This window comes from Oryctolagus cuniculus, chromosome 11, assembly GCF_051225735.1.
Source record: "Oryctolagus cuniculus isolate XC-2025 breed Fujian yellow rabbit chromosome 11, ASM5122573v1, whole genome shotgun sequence".
Taxonomy (NCBI): domain Eukaryota; kingdom Metazoa; phylum Chordata; class Mammalia; order Lagomorpha; family Leporidae; genus Oryctolagus; species Oryctolagus cuniculus.
The window spans coordinates 27,756,218-27,777,500 of NC_142877.1; the positions used below are offsets into that span (position 1 = coordinate 27,756,218).

The 21,283-nt window shown below is 56.3% G+C and overlaps 1 protein-coding gene across 2 annotated transcripts in view; it reads left to right on the top strand.

Moving 5' to 3' along the window:
* STK35 (serine/threonine kinase 35) overlaps window positions 1-21,283 on the top strand; it is an 81,228-nt gene that overhangs the window by 42,452 nt on the left and 17,493 nt on the right. Inside the window, exon 4 of one of the 2 annotated variants that reach the window (XM_089308150.1) lies at window positions 10,689-11,586. The exons of the other annotated variant lie outside the window; for it this stretch is intronic. The gene's annotated coding sequence lies outside the window, so the exon portion shown is untranslated. Of the gene's footprint in view, window positions 1-10,688; window positions 11,587-21,283 lie in introns of those variants that run through there. 2 annotated transcript variants of the gene reach the window in all.

The window sequence follows — 21,283 nt, forward strand, 5'->3', positions numbered from 1 at the left end:
TTAGAGGGGCAGATAAGGCAGGCTTCCGGCCTAATCCGGGAGGGAACAAGCCGCATTCCAGCCCAGGGCTTGGTGTCCACTGGGTGCTGGGGGTGACACTAACAGCAGGGCTTCTGTTTTGTTCTGAGCCTGAGCAAGGACCTGGAGCTGGAGCGCCTTTATTATGTATTTGAAGTGGTCTTACTCGGCTTTATTTCCAGGAAATGCTTCATTCCATAAAATAGGATGAGTGTTCCTGGTTTGGTTGTGTGCTTTTTTTTTTTTTTTTTTTTTTTAAAGATTTATTTGAAAGGCACAGTTACAGAAAGGGAGAGACAGAAATCTTCCATCCACTGGTTCACTCGCCAAATGGCCAGGGCCAGGCCAGGCCAAAGCCAGGATCCAGGGACTTCTGGGTCTCCCACGTGGGTGCAGGGGCTCAAGGACTTGGATCATCTTCCACTGCTTTCCCAGGCACATGAGCTTTTTTTTTTGTGGGTTGGTTGAAGGAATTCACCCATTTGAAATGTACCGTTGTGGTTTTCAGTTTGTGTACGGAGTTGTGCAGTCACTGCCTCTGTCTACTTTGAGGCCGTTTTTACAGCCCAGGCCCCTCTGCGGTGGTTTCTGTACCCCCGGCACACACTCAGCTCCTGGCATGCACCAATCCACTCTGGGCTCTGGGTTGCCCATCCCAGCCATTGCGGGTCAGCGGAACTGTCCAGTGAAGACCTTTGCACAGCTGCCTTTCACTTGGCGTGACGTGTGAGGGTGCCTGGACCGCACTCCATCCCCTGCTGCTACTCCATGTTACACCATGTGCTGTCCACCATCAGTCTGCGGACTGTTGGCATGGACCTGTTGTTCATTTCTTTAGGTGTAGACCAGGCAGTGAGAATGCTGAGTCACGTGGTCACTGCACCATGTGCACTCCCAGCGTCGGGGCCCGAGGGGTTCAGCTTCTCCTCGTTTCTGCCGTGCCCTATCTTTTTGCCCTAGGAGGTGCGACGAGGTCACAGCTTGTGATCTGCACCGTTGTGCTAGGAATGCAGGTCAGGGACAGCAGAGCTTCTGGATCGGTAACCAGTTGGTCCAGCAAGTATTAGGTGTGTCACCTGGGCCTGGCAGAGGGGAGGAAATCAGCTGGCTCTGTGGCTACTGGCTCTTTGATCTTAAAGCCAGCCATTGCCCTTCTGACTTCCTTTTTTTTTTTTTTTTAAGATTATTTTATTTATTTGAAAGGCAAAGTGACAGAGAAGAGGGGGAGAGGCAAAGAGAGAGATCTTCCATCTCTGGATCACTTTCCTAGTGGCCACGACAGCTAGGGCAGAAGCCAGGAGCTTCACTTGAGTCTCCCATGTGGGTGCAGGGGCCCAAGCACTGGGCCATTCTCTGCTGCTTTCCCAGATGCATTACCAGGGAGCTGGAATGGAAGCAGAGCAGCTGGGACTGAAACCGGCGCTCCGATGTGGGATGCTGGTGCTGCAAGCAGCGGCTCTACCCACTGCTGCAGCCCTGGCCTCAGAAGAGCAGATATGCATTGTGTAAGGAGGCTAGTGGGACTAAAAGCTTTTTCCACGCAAGTATTTCTTCACATCCCTGTGTCTCCACTGTGGAGTTAGGGCAGTGGTCAGATCACAGCATGTTGGGTTGGACATGGGGGACGAGAACATAAGGCATTGCCCTGTCACATGCCCTGGAGAGAAGGATCTGGAATACCAGGCCAGGCCAGTGTTGACACTGGCGAAAGAAGCTGGACACCTGGGCCTCCCTCCAGACTCGCTCCCAGCGGCGGCAGCCTGGCCTGCGCTCCAGAGGGAGAGGGAGGGCCGGGGGCCAGGGCGGAGGCCCCCTTCCCCCCTCCCCCCGGGGGCTGTGCTGCAGCCTGTCAGCCCCCAGTGCCCCGACAACTGCTTGCCTCCAGCTGCACCTTGAGAGCTACAGCGTCTGCCTGTCTCCCTGGCGGTCTTATCTCACAGCACCACACCCCACCTCAGCTATCCAGAGGAGATTGCATGGTGCTGAGAGCCAGCCCTCAGTGCAGGATTTCACTTGGTCAAAACAGGTCCTGCCATGGCCCAGAGCACTCTGGACCCCCATGGTCCCGCAGGCATTACCACGCTCCTCTCCTGGGCCCATAACTGCCTGCCCCGGCTTCCTCCTGCCTTATCAGGCCCACTTGCCACCCAGCACCCCCGTAGGCTCTGCCTCAGGCCCTCCCTGCCTTCTGTTCATAAGCACATGGGGCAGTTCCATCCCAGGCCCATGCACCTGCTGTTCCCTCTGCCTGGAACCATTGGTGTTTCTTAGTGCTTCCTAGAGGTCTCTGCTCATTTCCTGCAAGATCCTTCCTGCCCCTCTATCCAAAACACATTTTCTCATCGTCACTGCCTCTTTAACCCACTTGATATAACATCCCTGTATTCAGACATGGATGTGTGGGTAGGTAAATGATCTCTCCAGTCCTGCTGCAGATACGACAGAGTCAATGTCCAGGGTGTTGCTGAGTTCTCTAAGAGCCTGCTCCTGCACAGCCCCAATGCAGGCAACTTGCAGGGGACCTGCAGGTTAGAGGACGGTGGTGGGGCAGGCGCCTGGCCATGATCCGTCTCCGCTCCCGGGGCTTGGGCACAGGCCACTTGCTTCTTGGCTGCCCAGAAAGGGAGGAAAGAAATCAGAGGGAAACCGCCAGATGTGTGTGGGGACCCCTTGGGCTTTGATTTCCTTCATCTGAAGCAGAGAGAACTCGTTCTGTCAAGAGCCAGAAAGTACACCCTGTGGGCTTCGCAGGTCTCTGAAGATGTAAGATCACACACCTAGACTGGCCAGGGGCCTGCTCCTGTATGGACCGCCAGGTGCACGATGGATGGGCCTGCCCAGGGGTAGTGCACATGGCAGGTCCGCTGAGGTCGGCAGGAGCTGTGTGTGTGTTGGCAGTGGGGCTAGACCCAGGCCCAGAGGTCCTGCTGCATGTCCCGCCAGTCTCGGTCATAGCTCCGGATGCAAGGCAGGGACGTGTAGTGCCGGGAGCTGAGCACAGGCACTCATGTAGAGCAGCACAATATGCCAAAGCAGTTGAAACAGGATCAAGATGCCCATGTCCACGTCCACGTCCACTCAGCCCCTGCCAGCGTGCACCGTGTGGCCGGTGCTCTCTCTGGGCCCAGTAGCATGGTGGGCTGTGGGCACAGACAGAAACGTTTGGAATTCTGCATCACTCACAGTCTCGTGCCTGTGGGGTACGGCACTTCTCTGAGCTTCAGTTTCTCATCTATAAAATGCAACAATCCCAGTACCCACTTCCTGGATTTTTCTCTCAATTACAGAATGTCTATACTACATCTAGATTATCCACCACTGGTATCTATTAATAGTTTTTTTTTTTTTTTAAGATTTATTTATTTATTTGAAAGAGCTGCAGAGAGAGAGAGGTCTTCCATCTGCTGGTTCAATCCCCAGTTGGCCACGACGGCCGGAGCTGCACCAATAGAAGTCAGGAGCCAGGGGCCTTGCCAAGTCTCCCACGCGGGTGCAGGGGTCCAAGGACTTGGGCCATCTTCCACTGCTTCCCCAGGCCATAGCAGAGAGCTGGATCAGAAGTGGAGCAGCTGGGACTCGAACCGGTGCCCATATGGGATGGCGGCACTGCAGGCGGCAGCTTTACCTGCTATGCCACAGCGCCGGCCCAAATAGTTTCTTGTAACAGCAGAAAGATAGCCCTTGAGAGGCTTCTCAGATAAAACAACTGCGAGTTCACCCAGCGTCGAGTCCTGGTGCAAGCTAAGGACGCTGAGAAGTCAGTAATGAGCACTGCTTCTCAGATCCCTGATGCCTCTGCACGGAGCATCTGTTAGCGGCTCCTGAGCTAATGTTCTGGGGGAAACGCTTTGAAGCCCACTCTGGGGGCTGCTATACACCATCATCTGTGTGGCTCCAGGAGCCTGATTCCCTCTCAGGGGGCTTGAGCTGCCCCCTTCCTGTTTCAGTGGGACTGAGACCACGTCCCTCCTGCCGCAGCCTTCAGTAATTGCCTCTGCTTGGTCTGCTGGTGCCTTGAAGGCAGACCAGAATGTGAGGAATTTAATAAGCGCGGTCTGGGTTGCCCGCCAGAACACCGTAGGGCCCAGGTGCAGGCGATTTGAATGTTGCAAGAACACAGAGAGCAGTTGCCACAGCCCACAGAGCAAGGCCACTGCCAAGAGCCCGCATTCCTAGTAGCCGCGCTGGCAGCCTCTGTCCTGACACCTGCGTGAGAGTTCTGCTGAGAGGCACCTGCCCAGGCTCTGCCGGGAGACTACCTGGGTGAGGTCAAGTTGCTCCACCTGTCAGGACTCCGTGAGCGGGGAGGCGGCAGTCTTGGGCTGTCACACGGAGTCGCCAAGGATCCCCCCCCACCTCTCTCTCTCTCTTTTTTTTTTTTTTAATATTTATTTATTTGAAAGACAGGGTTACAGAGAGGTAGAGCCAGAGAGAGAAAGAGGCCTTCCATCCGCTGGTTCGCTCCCCAAATGGCCACAATGGCCAGAGCTGAGCTGATCTGAAGCCGGGAGCCAGGAGCTTCTTCCGGTCTCCCACACTGGTGCAAGGGCCCAAGGACTTGGGCCATCTTCCATTGCTTTCCCAGGCCATAGCAGAGAGCTGGATCAGAGGTGGGGCAGCCGGGACTCGAACCGGTGCCTATATGGGATGCTGGCGCTTCAGGCCAAGGCTTTAACTCGCTGCACCACAGCGCTGGCCCCAGATCCCCTCTCCTTGTCTTCAGCAAGCGGCCTCCATCTTCGAGGTCACCTCCTGGTCCAGGAGGGCTGCTGGAGCGTCAACATTTTATCCTCATCCCTAGTGGTGGCACAAAGGGAGGGAGGAAAAGAGCTGGACCCATCTCTATGAGGTCCCTGAGGACTGACCCCATGCTGCCACTGATACCTCACAGCTACAAGTGGGGCCCACGGCCAAGTGACGGCTCCTTAGAACAGCTGGCCGGGAGAAGGGGAGGACTCGACGTCGGGGAGCGGAAGTAGCTGCTCGGCTCGTCTTGTGGGTGCCTCTGGCTCATTCTAATAGAAATTAGGCATTGCCCTTGCTAAGCAGAGCTCTGCAGACCTGGGTTCCAAAACCGACAACAAGCCTCCCACCAAGCTAGTCCTTCCTCTCAGCTGGCGGGGGTCCAGGGTGCCTTTGTCGGAGCTGCCACAAGGCCACCGTATGCTGCAGCCAGTAGGACCATGTGCTGCAGGAGCATTGTTGACAACCTGAGCTCCTGTCCTTGGCATGCCATTATCCTGTAACTGTGTATTGAGCACATTCCATGTGCCAGCACCCATCAAGGGCCACGGATACACACGACGGGGGAGGAGAGGCAGGGTTCTGTGGTGATTAGGAGAGTGTCCGGGTTGGAGCCGCAGGTCTCACTTCCTGTGTGATCCCGGGTACCTTCCTTAACCTCTCTGGGCCTCATTGGCTCCATGTCCCAGACGGAGGGGCTGATGAGAGCTCTGTGGCGGGATGACTCTAGGGGTTGGATGAACTGATAAACTGCTTGAACACAGGCCCCAGGGAGCTGCTCCACACCTCCCTGCTTTCTTCCTGCCTGCCTTGAGCACTCACTGGGCCCCAGTTCGGCTGGAGGGCCACAGGTAGCCCGGCAGTCCCCGTTCCCAGAGCCCCTACCGCGTGCTGAGCCTGGTCGCGACATGACAGCACCGAGGGAGGCCAGGTGGAGTCTCTGCAGCCAGGTCTGGGAAATGCAGAGTGCACGGATCCCGGGTTCCGAGAGCCGTTGTTCCGGGGAGGGTGGTCTTGGGGACTGAGAGCCGTCGGGTCTGGCCCCTTGTCTGTTGCTGGGGTGTGGCCCGTGGACATCTGTGCCCCCTAATTCTGGCCATCTGCTTAGCCGGACCTGTGGGTGGGGCCTGGGAGGGGAGGCTGCCCAACTCCCACACAGAGGAGCAGGGCTGGGTTTTCCTGGGTCATCAGATGAGCCGTGATCTGCAAACAAAAGGGGATTAGGCACGGGTGCCAGCCGCGCTGAGCCAGTTGCCTGCACCCCGGAGCCCTGCCAGCTCTCTGCTCTCAGGGCCCCAGACTCGCTTCCCAGGACTGTTCCTTTGGGACTGTCACAGCCCCTGCTGCAGCCAGCTTTGGAGAGAGCTTCCTGTCCAACTGTGTCCACTAACGACTTACCCCATGTCGGGTCCGAGTGTTCCTGAATGTGCGCTTTCTGGGACGCAGCAGAGTTCTTTAAGTACTTCTCTTACTGTGAGTGAGGGTGTAAGCTGTCCCTGGAGGATACTGCAAGGTCAGTGCACGGGGGCAAGGTCGGGGATCGATGGTGGATTCTCACCCCAGCCACAGCCCAGAACACAGCCTTACGACCTCAGCCTATGGGTAACCTTTCCACAGCCCTGCGGAAGCCGGGGCCCCCGTGTGGCATGGAGGTTCCCACTTAGCCAGCTGTGTGCCCTCTGCAGGCCCCAGGCATCTGAAGGCCTCTGGCCCCTTCTGACACTTGGACTCCCACTGAATGGGCTCCATGCTGCAACCTATCCCTGTGCATGTCCACTGTGCTGCGTGCCCACCATGCTGCCTGCCCACTGTGCTGCCTGCCCACTGTGCTGTGTGCCCATCGTGCTGTGTGCCCACTGTGCTGCCTGCCCACTGTGCTGCCTGCCCACAGTGCTGCCTGCCCACTGTGCTGTGTGCCCACCGTGCTGCCTGCCCCCAGTGCTGCATGTCTGTGGCCCACATTGCTGAGGGTCTGCACCCCCTGTCCACACTCCAGGGAGTTGCCTGTTCCTTGCCCTGCATCTCCAAACCAGCTCCAGCCTGCTTCAACTATTCAGTTTCTCTGCTATCTGGTGGCTGAACCGCAGCTTTTCCAGTAAACTCTGCACCTTTTCCAAACCTGCGCTTCCCTTGGGCAAGTATTAAAAATCTACAGCTAATGTCATACTCAGTGACAGAAGATGGGACGCTCTCCCCTCTCAGGAGGACCAAGATAGGATGTACACTCTTAACGTTCAGCGCTGGACTGGAGTTTCTACCCAGTGCAATCAGACAGCAAATAAAGGAATAAATGGCATGAGACTCAAAAGAAATCAAACTGTCTTTGTTTGCAGATGACACAATCATCCAGGTGGGAAGTCTAAACAGGCTCTACTACGAGAAAGCTTCTCAAACTAATTGAGTTTAGCAAGGTTGCCAGACACAAGATCAATGTACAACAATCAATTGTATTTATTTTTCCTATTGTATTTCTCCATGCTAGCAATGAGTAATTGGGAGTTGGAACAGAAAAAAAAAATACTATTTTGAGTATCATCAGGAAATATGAACTACCAGTGGATAGATCTGGAAAAATATATCAAAGACCTGTGCAGTGAAAATGACAAAATACTGCTGGAAGAAATTCGAGGAAAGCTGAGCAGGTGGAGAGAGCGCGGTTGATGCTCACTCTGGGTGGGTCCTGTGCTTGTGAATTCATGTGATTACTCAGTGTATTTGTTATCCCCAAATCCATCACCATGTGTGCAGGCCCAATCCACACCTCCCCAGCAGAGGCCAAACAAGGCACGGCTCTGCCTTCTGCTGCAGCTCTCAGCCTCAGCAAAGGCCTTTGTCACAGTCTATTTGTCGCCGTGTTTGTCACATTTATGCTTTTTCTTGGTTATTTTCTTAATTTGGTTTTATTTGAAAGGCTGAGAAAGAGAGAGGTTTTCCATCCATTGGTTCACTCCCCAAGTGCCCATAGCAGTGAAGGCTGAGCCAGGTGGAAGCCCAGCGCTCCATCCAGGTCTCCCACAGGGGTGGCAGGGGGCCAGGTACCCGAGCTATCACCTACTGCCTCCAGGGTGCACCCCGGCACGAAGCTGGATGGGAAGCAGCGGAGCCAGGGCTCAAGCCAGGCACCGCGCCGAAGCCCGCCCCTGCTGCTGATTTTTAAATGGCCCGAAGCCCGGTGCTGCAGTGCTGCCTGGTACTCCATGCGCAGTGAGCTGCAGGGCACGTCCTGGGGAAAATGCAGGTAGCACATAAGCTTCAGGGGGCCGGGCGGGGGTGTGGTGGCACAGTGGGTTAAGATAAGCTGGTGTTGTGGTGGCACAGTGGGCTAAGCCACCACTTTGAACTCCGTATCCCATTTCAGAGGGCCGGTTCAAGTCCTGGCTGTTCCACTTTCAATCCAGATCCCTGCTAACATGCCTGGGAAGGCAGCAGAAGATGGCCCAAGTGCTTGGGTTCCTGCCACCCATGCAGGAGACCAAGATGGAGTTCCTCACTCCTGGCTTCAGCCTCGCCCAGACCACACGAACCATTTAGGGAGAAACCAGTGGATGAAAAATTTCTTTCTCTGTCCATCCCCCTCTCCTTGATGTGTTGATTTTCACATCAATCAACCACTTAACAAGTAAATAAGCTTCGTTCAGGCATGAGCTGTTGCCTTTGGTTGCGAGTCTAATGAGCATGAATCAGCAACAGGTACTTACATAAGGTGCCTGTGAACGAGAGAAACACACATGAAACGGGGAAGGGATTGACCACCTGATGAGAACATTGTAGCCTGAGACCCACAAGTACGCCGCCCTGTGTCTCCGCAGCACTGGTTCAGGACGCACTGACTCTGCATTCATGGGGACACCATTGAATGGGATCACCGCGAGAAGCCAGAAGTGGCAGTGCTTGGTTCACGGGCCGGAGAACTGTTGGCCAATTCACCTGCACGTTCAATGCAGTCCCAATCAGATTCTCTGCAGGCTTCTTCATGGAACTCAGCAAGCTGATTTTAAAATGTATGTGGAAATAGAGAGGCCCTACAATGGTCAAAGCAACTGTAGAGAGGAAGAAAAGTTAGGGGCAGGCGTTTGCCACAATGGTTACACCGCTGCCAGGGCCACCTGCATCCCATATCGGACTGCCTGCCTGGGCTTCGGCCCTGGCTCGGCTCTCCATCCCAGCTTCCTGTTCCTGTGCACCCTGGGAGGCAGCAGGTGATGGCTCAAGTACTTGGGTCCCTTCCGTCCATGTGGGAGACCCAGGCTGAGTTCCTGGCTCCTGGCTTCAGCCTGGCTCAGTCCCTGATGTTGTAGGCTTTGCGGGAGTGAACCAGCAGATGAGAGCTTTCTTTCTCTTGTGTGCATGCATGTTCACTCTCTGCCTTTCAAAGAAATAAAATAAACATCTGTTTCCAAGAAACAGATCATAGACCTAAATGTAAGCTGTAAAATGATAAAACTTGTTGGAGAAAATCCTCACGGCCTGGGGTTAGGCAAATATCTCTTAGATAGGCACCAAAAGCACGATTCATAAAAGAGCAAATAGATAAATGGAATGACATCAAACCTTAAAGCTGCTCTTCAGGAGTGGCTATGAACAGACAGAACACAGGGACGCCTTGATAAAGCGTGTGCATCCAGAATATTAAGAACTCTCAAAACCGAACAATAAGAAAATAAACAACCGCTCAAGAAACTGGCAGGAGATTTTCATAGGCGCATCGCCAGGGAAAACCAGCACGGGGCAAACAGCACATTAGAGGCTCCCACCCTCCCTCACCAAATGAAACTTGAAGTGTTCTTAATTTAAACTTACACATTACATTAGAACCCCAAGCAGATACGACTTTGCCCCCCACTGGAGTGGTTACAGCGCTAAGGACCAGCGGTGCCAGGGCCGGGCCAGGATGGGGAGGGTCTGGAATCACAGCACTCTGTCTCAACACTTGGGCAATTTCTTCAAATTGAAACATGCGCTTCCCAAACCGCCTGGCCAGTTCCCTTCTAGGAAATCTATGTCCCCATCAGGAACAGCAGTCCCTGTCGTAGACCTGAAACTAGAAACCACCGAATGCCAGGTGGTCAACGTATGGATGAGCAGATGGGGGCCCGCAAGGAAGGAACAACTGATGCCCCAGCAACGGGTCAGTTGCTGAGCGAAAGGAGCTAAACCTGGAAGTGTATGTTCTGTGGGACACGACTTCTAGAAGACCCTAGAAAGAGCAAACTGATCTATAGCGACTGGAGCAGGCCAGTGGTTGCCTGAGGGTGGGGAGAGGCCAGAGGGGACGCCTACAGGGACGCACGCGGGTGTGTTTGGGGGCGAAGGATGCGTTCCCCATCTTGCCGATGGTGCCGTGGGCAGCTGCAGAGGCCACAGCCTATGAAGCTGTGCACTTCGAACATAGGCCACTTACTGAATGCTGACTATGACTCCATAGAATTATTTTTGAAACAGATCAGGCTTGGGGGGAGCAGGTGTTTGGTGCAGTGCATCCCATATTGCAGTGCGTGGCTTCCCTTTCACTTCCAGCTTCTGGCTAATGAACGTCACAGGGGGCGGCAGGTACTTGACAGCTCAGGTGTTTGGGTCCCTGCCACCTGCATGGGAGACCAGGTGGAGTTCCCAGCACCTGGGGAGTGAACCGGCAGAGGGGAGCTCTTCCCCGCCCCCTTCTCTCTGTCTCTCAAATTAAATAAATAAAATAAAAAGATAGACCAAACCTGTAGAGAGCACATAAGCCAGCTTGACAAAACTCCTGTATTTCCAACTTGGAACAAGCTAAGCATCAAAAAAGAGCAGGATGGATTTTTAACCAGTGAATAACAGCCATAACCAAGCCTGTGTGTGTAACATCACAAGAAGGGAGGAGGGAAGGGAGGAGGGACGTTTACGAAGATCACGGAAGGTGCCGGAGAATGATGAAAATGTCCGCTTTGCAGCTACCGGTGCAACAGTTGGCACGAACAAGGTCCCGACAGCTGCTAACATCGGCGTGTGAGCATCTGGGGGGAACAGGCGTGCGCGCATCCCCCCGTCACACCTCATCACACACACGAGTCGTTCTTTGCGGAGGGAAAGATCGGCTTTAGCGCCGAGAGACCCGCTGGAAGCCACTTTCATCAGACCATCACGGTTAGCGTCCTCGCCGACAGGGCACGCTGGCGTCGCGCCTCCTTACGTAACGCGCCTGGTGCAGCCACACCTCCGTGCTGTTGGGGAACCTGCTTAATCAGAGTCTAATCACGAGGAACCAATTAGGTCCGCCCAGACTGAGGGACATTCGCGAGACGCCCGAGCTGTCTCTTCCAAGCATGTCAAAGTCACCGGGAACCACCACCAGGGGGAGGAGCCCAGTCACTCTCGATCAGGTGCTGAAAGGATGCAACAAGCCCAAGTGCAACCCTGTGCCCGAAAACCACAGCCGACATAGCTGCCAAGCACGGCGTCACCACGTTTGGGGAGCTTGGAATTTGGCCCCGGGGGGTGATGGTATCGTAACAACGTAAGAGCCACCGCTGTGACAGGGTAAACATTGGTATTGAGTGTTTTTGTTGTTCAAGAGACGGCCCCTTGTTTTCAGATGATCCCTGAATATATGAAGGTGTGAAGTGTTACAATATCTGTAGCTATCTGTCGTGCACCTACCCATCCGTCTCTATCTATCATCTGTCTATAGCTATCATCCCTCTATATCTAGCTATCATCTATTTATCTATCATCTTCTAGATCCACCTGTCCATCTCTGTCTGTCTCCCTCCATGAAGTTGTCCATCCCTCCAGCTTCTGCTTTGGTGGCACTTAGAGCCCAGGGTAGGGAAACAAACATTAATAAATAATGATAATAATAATGAATGATAAGGAATGACTCCAAAGCCGGGCTTCTGCTCTCTCTTGGACAATGGTCTGTGTGTGTCTGTCCTGGTGGACGTGCGTGTGTGTTGGGCACGCTGGGGGGTGTCTAGCCAGCTGGGTCACCGTCCCGAGCCTCATTTCCTGGGGAGTGGCAGAGTTCCCAGCGGGCTGGGTGGATGCCACTGGCAGCATCAACACGTTGCATAACCTGGCAGCAGGCAGGGGTGAGGGGGCAGGCAGGGCCTTTATTCTGGGTTTGCAGGGAGAAACGGCCCCAGGCCGCATCCCAGGCTGCCCGCCGCTCAGCTTTGTGCTCCCTAATCGCCCTGACAGGGGCCACCACCCATTCACCCGGCCCACTGGCTCTGAAAGGAGCCTGCACAGATGGACGCGCAGGGCTTGCGAGGAGCTCAGGCACTGGGTGTCCTGGACGCTGTTGCCTGGGGCCCCACCCGGGCCGTGGTGACCCCGAGAGGCCTAGTGTTCCCTGTCCACCTGCCTGCTCATGATCTGCCTCCAGGTACTCTCCTGGGGCAGCGCCCATCTTCTCGCCTAGCTCCCCTGCCCTGGGTCTCAGCTGTCTGCCTCCATGGGCAGAGCCAAGTGACTCAGAACAGGTCCTGTGCTGTCAGTCGGGGAACCATACCCATAACTGACCTCGCCGAGTCAGGCGGAAGCTGCACAGTAGGAGCCCAGCCCCTGCTCCAGGGTCAGCACGTGAGAGCCGTTGTTAGGGTCCTGGTCTCTGGGGGTCCACCCTGCACCAAGCCCAGGCCAGCTGTTGGAGTCTCCCTCCCTTCCCTGGTGCTTTGTCAGCAGGAGACAAACGTTAATAAACAAAAGTGTGCATCAGCCTATGAGCAGTGTGAAGAAAGAGAAATCAAGGTCGCGGGGGGAAGGAGGGTCAGGTGGCCAGGGTGGCTTCCCTGCGGAGGGCTGGGAACCCAGCACAGGCCTCGGGCATGCGGCACAGGTGCCCACGCCACGGACTAAGTGCCCACTCCCGCTGAAGACCCTCAGCCCCTTCTCTGGCCCTGCTCTTTCACACCCAATGCATCTCTACTTGCTGCAATGCCCCCACAAAGCTCATGGCTGCGGCTAGCACTGTGGCATAACAGGTAAAGCCACTGCCTGTGCCGCCAGCATCCCACGTGGGTATCCATTCTTGCCTCGTCTGCTCTACTTCTGATCCAGCTCCCAGCTAATGGCCTCAGAAAGCAGAGGAATGTGGCCCAAGAACTCAGGCCCCTGTACCCATGTGGGAGATGTGAAGGAAGCTCCTGGCTCCTAGCTATGGCCAGGCCCAGCCTTGACCGTTGTGGCCATTTGGGGGAGTGAACTAGTGGATAAAAGATCAATCTTGCTCTCTCTCACTCAATTCTGACTTTCAGGTAAATAAAGCAAGCTTTAAAAAAAAATCACAAACCCCTGCACATCATTGTCTTCATTTTTGGTCTAGAGGAGCTAAGACTCGATGGCTGGGGAATGACTGGAGGCCAGGGCTGCTACCTTCCCCAGGGTGGGGTCATTATACAAAGACAGTGGAGGCCAGGGCTCAGGCCACCCCATCAGCGGCTCAAACTCCTCCTGCTGGAGACACCAGCAGTTTCTGCAGAGACAAGGGGCTGCCTGCCCCTGGTAGCGCCACCCCATCGCAGGGCCCGTGGGGCCTCACCTCTTCCCCCGGATGTGCCTACTCACCCATAGGAACCCTCAAATTCCTCCATACTCTTCCTCTTACCCTCCCACCTCTGGGACAAGGACACCATATACTTTTTTCTGCACTTGGCAGGGATTCTGCTACTCACTGCTGGCACTGTGGGTGACCCCACTGTACAAATGACATGACCAAGGCACAAAAAACCAGAAGCAGCTTGCCTAAGCTCAGCCAGCTGGTGCATGGCAGAGCTGGGATCTGACCTCAGGCGATCCTACTCCACAGCCTAACCCTTTACTGTGGGGAGGTGGAGGTGCAAGGTGCACAGAAAGTGCTCCACCCCTTAGCTCCGTTGTCCTTGACCTTGACCTTGGACAAACTGCTGCCTCTTAGGACACTTGCACCTGACCCTGAGATCCATCAGTACTATTCCCACTCTACAGATGAGAGAACCAAAGCCAAGAGCCGTCGCCTCATGAGCCAATTTCATGCAATGGGAAAGTGCAGAACCAAGCTCCAACCTGGGTCTCTGTGACCCGAGAGCTTGCGACGGGCAGACCCACCCCCCCCAGGGAAGGGAGTCGCCGGCATCCCTGGTCTGTGCAACCTCGGCAGGCGAAGGTGGCCATCAACCACCGTCAATAGCAGAGCAGGCGTGGGCCGGGGAAAGCAGATCCAATGCTTATTTTACACCGTGGGCTTTGTGCGGGATGAGAAAAGGAGCTCATTATGGAGACGGCCGCTGCGTGCTGCCACCTGAGACGTCAATAGCCACGGTAATTGCGGGTCCCCGTCTGACCGCTCGGTCCCTGGACGGGATTTTCAGGGAGATTTCAGCCGGGAGCACTGACTCCCGCTTAAAATGTAAAACGCGTCTGCGGAGCGTCTGCTCTGAAGTGGGAATAGGTAATTGATTTTTTAAAGAAGCCGACCTTTCCGGGCTCGGGGAAAACACTCTCAGGTCGCTCTCTGATTTTTCTGTGCATAAAAGCAATTATCCCAGATCAGCACTCCTCACAGGAAATGGGACCGGCTAATTTTGCACAACAAATGTTCCACCGTTGCGTTTTCCTTACTGCAGGAGAGATTATTGTATGGGCTTGTTTGACAGTGGAGAGAGGAAAACCAAGCTCTGCCTTTAGCAGTGGATTGAGGGCAGAGAGCCCACCGGGTTTGGGCTATCCCTGCTCTGCCTCTTACTCCCCAGGGTGCTGCGAAGAGAGGCACAGACCCTGCTCGGAGCCTTAGGCTCCCAGCCCGTGCTCGCCACAGCGCCCGCTCTGAAGAACGCCCACCAGTGGGAGGTGGTCCACATGGCCACACACGGGGCTTGACGCCGCTCAGGACACCCACATCCCATATCAGAGTGCCCGGGTTTGAGTTCCTGCTCCACTTTTTTTTTTTTTTTTTTTTTTTGACAGGCAGAGTGGACAGTGAGAGAGAGAGAGACAGAGAGAAAGGTCTTCCTTTGCCATTGGTTCACCCTCCAATGGCCGCCGCGGCCGGCGCACTGCGGCCGGTGCACCGCGCTGATCTAATGGCAGGAGCCAGGTACTTATTCTGGTCTCCGATGGGGTGCAGGGCCCAAGGACTTGGGCCATCCTCCACTGCACTCCCTGGCCACAGCAGAGAGCTGGCCTGGAAGAGGGGCAACCGGGACAGAATCCGGCGCCCCGACCGGGACTAGAACCCGGTGTGCCGGTGCCGCAAGGTGGAGGATTAGCCTAGTGAGCCGCGGCGCCGGCCCCTGCTCCACTTCTGATCCAGCTTCCTGCTAATGCCCATCCTAGGAGGCAGCTGATGGTGGTGCAAGTACTTGAGTCCCCTGCCACCCACGTGGGAGACATTGCATGCAGTTCTGGGCTTCTGGCTTTGGCCTGGCCCAGCCCTGGTTGTTGAAGGAGTTTGGGGAATGAGCCAAGGGATGGAAAATCTCTCTCCTTGTCTGTCTGTCTGTCTCTCTCTTTCCTAGTTAATGGCCTCGCATTGTTCTCCAGCTAAGCCCGGGGGCTGTCCTCCCACCCTGACTCTGGTCCTGGCCACACGACTTGCTGTGGCCCGTGGGGACAAGGACAAACACAATGCAAGCAGAAGCTTGCAAAGCGCGGGCTGCTCTTTGGCACTCTGAGTCCCCGTGAATGTCCTGAGCTAGCCGGGGGTGGGGGGTGTGAGGGTGAGCAGGAGACAGGGCAAGGCACCCCGCTGTGCCCAGCACACATGTGAGCGCCGCCATCACAGACCCCCGAGTCCCAGATGAGCCGGGCTGGGCCAGAACTTCCCTGCAGACCTGCAGAGGGCACTGCTTGATGTTGACCCCACCGGGGTTTGGAGACTTTTTTTTAAAGATTTTATTTATTTATTTGAGAGGTAGAGTTACAGACAGTGAGAGGGAGAGACAGAGAGAAAGGTCTTCCTTCCGTTGGTTCACTCCCTAGGTGGCCGCAATGGCCAGAGCTGTGCCAATCGGAAGCCAGGAGCCAGGAACTTCTTCCAGGTCTCCCATGTGGGTGCAGGGTCCCAAGCACTTGGGCCATCTTCCACTGCCTTTCCAGGCCACAGCAGAGAGCTGGATTGGAAGAGGGGCAGCCAGGATTAGAACCGGTGCCCATATGGGATGCCAGCGCCGAAGGCAAAGGATTAACCCACTGCGCCACAGCGGCAGCCCCGTGGAGACGTTTTGTCCCGGAGCAGCAGCTGAGCGAGACAGTGCCTCTCGTTCTTGGATCCAGTAGGAGCTCTGGCTCTTGGCTCAAAGGAGAATTCACGGGGCCATCACTGCAGATGACGGAACTGAGGCAAAGGTAAGGCATCAGGAGAGAGATGGCGTCTGGGGTGTCAGGGCCCCTCCCAGGAAAAGGGCGCCTCCGGGGATTCTCCCAGCCTTGGGTCACTCCGCACGGGAATTAAAGCCGCACGTGGCTTTGAACATATCAGAATATATCAGATCGTAGGACTCCATCCGGGGTGGGGCTGCCACCAGAGAGAAAGGAGAGTGCAGCCAGGAAGGGAGGAAGGACACTGGGCCCCTAGGATGACAAAGGTCCCCTTCCTGTGTGCCGGGCATGTGTGGGAAGACGGACAGAACCGTCAGCAAGATGGATGTGGTTCCGGGGCGGGTGTCTGCACAGCGGTTAAGACTCTGATTATGACGGCCGCATCTCACAGAGTGCTTGGCTTTGAGTCCTGGCCCCGCTCCCTCCAGCGAGTGACTGCACACCTCGGGAAACAGCACGGATGGCTCAGGTGGCTGCCACCCATGTGGGAGACCTGGTTTGAGCTCCCAGCTCCTGGCTCCAGCCAACCCCAGGCCCAGCCATTGCGGGCATCTGGGGAGTGAACCAGTGGATAGGAGGAGCTCTGTCTGTCTGTCTTTCAGTGTATGTCTCTCTCTGCCCTTCAAATCAGCGAAGTCAGCCAATGAATAGATGAAAAGGTAGTCCTGGGCCCTCCCTTGAGCTGACCTTCAAAAACGCGGAAGGCTGGCAGTAAACAAGTGAATCAGTCAATCCCTCCATTGATTCCCAGGGTGCCGAGCTCAGGTGAACCAGAAGGCAGGGCTAAGGGCTAGGTTTTAGCGCAATGACAATGAAAGGTGCGGCCAAGGCTGTTTCTAGGAGCTGGCAGCAAGGGGGCGCTCTACACCGGCTAGTTCCCAACCCCCCTGCACAGGGAGCCCAACACCCCCGCACAGGGAGCGACCCTGGCTTCCGGTCCTTGCTGGGAGCCCTGGCCAGACCGTTCCCCTCTGTGAACCCCCAGTTTTCACACTGAAGGCGTTAACGCACTGAGTGGATCGGCCACTCTCAAAATATTTTAGCCTTGCTCGTTTTCTTCGTGAGACCCAAAGAGGGCTGAAACGGGAGGAGGTGTTCCTGAGCCCCTTGCACTAGGGCCTTGTCACTGCCCGCGAGGCCCTGAGACACTTCTGCAGCCACCGAGGCTCCCGTGAGTCGCGCTGCCAGCCACAAGGCTGCACGAGGGTGCTCGGCACACGCAGAGGTGGTTGGGAGCCTGCCGTCACCCACTCCTGGCCGGGGGTCTCGGGCTGTTGGTGCCATCACTTCAGCAGGGAGGGAATTAGGAGACAGAACTGCTCCTAGAGCCCACGCCCCACCCCTGACTTGCCCTGTCTCAGAGAGCCCCTCCTGGTCCCCTGGAGACGGATTGAGATTCCTCATTATGGCCGGCGCCATCCCAAGTTCTAGTCCCAGTTGGGGCACTGGATTCTGTCCCGGTTGCTCCTCTTCCAGTTCAGCTCTCTGCTATGGCCCGGGAGTGCAGTGGAGGATGGCCCAAGTGCTTGGGCCCTGCACCCGCATGGGAGACCGGGAGGAAGCACCTGGCTCCTGGCTTCGGATCAGCGCAGTGCGCTGGCCTCAGCACACCAGCCGTAGCGGCCATTTGTGGGGGTGAACCAACAGAAAAGGAAGACCTTTCTCTCTGTCTCTCTCTCACTGTCTAACTCTGCCTGTCAAAAAAAAAAAAAAAAAAAAAAAAAGAGAGAGAGAGAGAGATTCCTCATTCTGGCACCTCCCAGGCCCAAGACAAGCACAGCCCACCCCCTCCTCCTGCTGGGCTCAACTCAGGGCAAACAATTCGGGCGGCTACTGGCAACCTCCACAGCCCAGAAACAAGCCGATTGGTAGGGGGCTGACCTTGGGCCTGGGGCTTGTTGCCTGGCAACAGCCACAATCACTCAGCGTGGGTGGCCCAGATCTCCCAGCCCTGACCAGCTCTGCCGTGGGCCTAGGTGCCACAGCCCCGGGTCCTTGAGGGCTTGGAAGCCAGCATCTGCCTGCGGGGCAGCTGCGCAAGTCCTTAGCCTCCAGCTGGCCAGCAGCTCCTGGAAGATCCACCACCTTCTGGCAATGACTGTCCTTCGTCCTGACTGGACCTCAGCACACCGGCCTCCGCCCCCGAGCCTGGGCCTGGGGAATGGCCAGGTGTGGACAGCACAGCCCCGTGTCTGTGGCTGGAAGGGAGGGACAGGAGATGGCTGGGGAGGCCCCAGGTAGAGTTCAGCGTAGGCAAGTTGGCCAGGAGAAGGTGAGAGGCAGCAGTCACAGCTCCTGTGCTGTCAGGTCCAGGGTGTGGCCGCCAGGGCCTGAGGCCCTGGGACTGCACGTGGCAGGTGCCCTGGCGTCCCTGCTCTGCTCACCACTCCCTGTGCATTACGAGGATTTCTCGGGAAGATGCTTTATCCTTTGTCCATGGTAGAGGACACTGACACACAGAGAGGTTAAGCTACCGACTCAAGCTCACGCAGCTGACAAGGGGGAGGCTGAGAGTCAAGGTCAGCTATCCCAGCGTAACCAGTGATGGCGCAGGGCGTGCACCTCCGTTCCTCCCCTCCCTGTTGGCCTGCACAGGTCCTGGAGTCTTTGGGAGGTCTGGGCTCCCTCCCGCTATGGCATCTGGGTGTCAAGGCCCACAGTCTGGAGAGTCTGTCTGCAAAGCCCGTGTTCTTCGTCTCCCAAGGAACTGAATGAAGGAAGGACCGAATGCTGGGGGGAGGGAGTGGCCTGGCGCTCAGCAGGGCCCCTGAGGATCCTAGCAGAGTGCTCTGTTCCAGACCCTGCGGAAGCCTGCAGGCCAGGGTGGGAGAGGCTGCTTCCAGAATCTCCCTGGGGGAGGGCCAGGTCCGCTGAGGCCTGAACTCATCAGACTGGCCAGGGAGCCAGGCCGGGCTGCTCACCGCACAGCTGTCACCCTTAGACGTGCAGCCCTGTGCAGTCCAGAAGCTGCCGCCCCGTCTATCGGTGCCCCTCGCAGCTGCCCAGACTGCCCTGGGCCCAGCCGCATCAGCTCCTGCCTGGGTCTGCAGCAGCCTCCTCACCACCCAGCAGCTAGAGTGTGAACCCGGCTCTCAGCTGTGTAGACGTGTCGTGGGACTCGTGGGCCCTGCAGACACCCTCCTCTGGGGCCCTGGCATCCTCTGCCTGGAAGCATCCCCTGCGTCTTTGCGTGGCCGATCCCTCTTGGGCCTTCTTGCCTCCCTGCCAGCGTCACCTCCTCGGAGAGGTGCTCTGGTCGCCTGGCCTCCGTCAGTTTCAACCTCTGCCCCACCTTAAGAACTCATCATCTAGTGAAATCATTTATTCATCTGCTCGCTTTTCTCTCTGTCTTCTCCTCCCCTGCCCCGGGCTCATGCCAGCAGGGACCCCACCTGGATGGCTCAGACCCCAAGGATCTGAGTGCGAGAGAACAGTGCACACGATCACGTGCTCAGAGTGCCCTCCACTCCTGCAGACGCACAGGCACTCACCAGCACCTGGCTTGCAGCAGGTTAAGCCGCTGCTCGGGACCCTGGAGACCCTGCTTCCACTCAGGTTCCCACAAATGCACCTGGGAAGGCAGAAGATGATGGCCTAGGTACTTGGGCCCCTGCCACCCATGTGGGAGACCTGGATGGAGCTCCTGGCTCCTGGCTTTGGCCTGGCCCAGCCCTGGCTTTTGTGGACATTTGGGGGAATGAACCAGCTGGTGGAATATTTCTGCCTCTCGCCCTACCCCCTGTTGCTCTTTCAATAAATAAATAAATACATCTTAAAAAAATAATTCAGACTCTTATCCGCATGGAGCGCCAATGCTCCCGCACCTGTAGCCAGGGACGCTGTTGCCCCCTCCTGGAAAGACTGGGGAAGTGCAGTGAGGAAACGCTAACCTCAGGCTCATCCTGACACTCATGCCTTGCAGACACTGGGGGTTGCGCATGCTTGCCCCTCCTCAGCCGGGTCTCCACATCATCTCTGAGCCTCCTGTCCTTATTCTGGCATTTGGCCTAGACCTCAAGGTGTTCTAGCCAGGCGTGGAGGGTGAAGACAGGAAGGAAGCCAAAGGGAGCAGCACGCAGCTCAGGTGAGGGAGATCCTGGCCATCTTTCTCTCCAAGCCTCGGGTCCAGGCTGACTGTCACAGGCCTGTCACAGGCTGCGTGCAGTACTGTCTGTGCACGCATAGGCTTGGAATAAGACATGAGATGCCCGAACTGTTATAGGGAAGCCCTGGTTTTTTTGTTTTGTTGTTGGTTTGTTTGTTGTTGTTTTTTTTTGTTTTTGTTTTTGTTTTTTCCCATCGCTCATAGAGAGCCATGAAGGGTTTCTGAGCAACAGACGGATGGGGATGGAACTGTGCTTTGGAAACGTTAGCCAGGCCATGCACAGTCACTCATTCATTCATTCATTCATTCTTCCATCCGTTCGTTCATGCCACCAAGAGCACGTCAAGCAGCCTTGCACACCAGGCTGTGGGAACGCAGAAGGGACCCACCAGACAGAAGTGCTCTTGGCCCGCCCAGTGCTCACGGTGTGAGAGGGGGACTTGGGCACAGCATCACCCAGTGCCAGGCGCAGTGAGTCTGGGGGTGACGTGAGGCCCAGCTCCCACCCGGATGAGCCCCGCAGGGACAGCACGCACTCGAGTCTGCAGAGCCACCGCTGTAGGCACGGAGCAGGGCGGGCGCAACCATGTGGTCCTCAGCTCCCGTTCCAAGTAATCAGAGGCCGACCGAGTCACTCAGAAGCTGTAGCTGTTGATTTTTTCTGGTCCAATCAAATCGATGCTAATGGCATGCAAATGTTTGCAAGAGGTCCTACCCCAAGGTGTGCTGAATGAGTGTGTGACGGTCTGCCTGCTGCAATTAGAGTCAAACTCAGCGTTTAGGATGTGACCGGCATGGAACCCGGAGCTGCCTGTTGCTGCGGAGAGAGGGTGAGGCAGAGAGCCTGGCACCCACTTCCCCCGAAGGACGGGACGGGGAGGCTTCAGCACGTTCAGGAGGCGAGAAAGGAGAAAGGGGTGGACGCTGCTCTCAGCCGTGCCTTAGGAGGAACATGGAGGAGGAGACAGAAGGCCTCAGTGCTAGTCCCCACCTGGGCTGCGTCTCCCAGCTGTCTCCGCGTCGCCACACTGGGTGCAATGACAGGGGAGCGCGAGGGAGGGAGACCGGGGAGGTGTCTCCCCGGAAGCTGATCCTGAGACAAGAATGCGACTCGCCGTGGAGCACTCTGGGTGGAGGGGGAAGGCA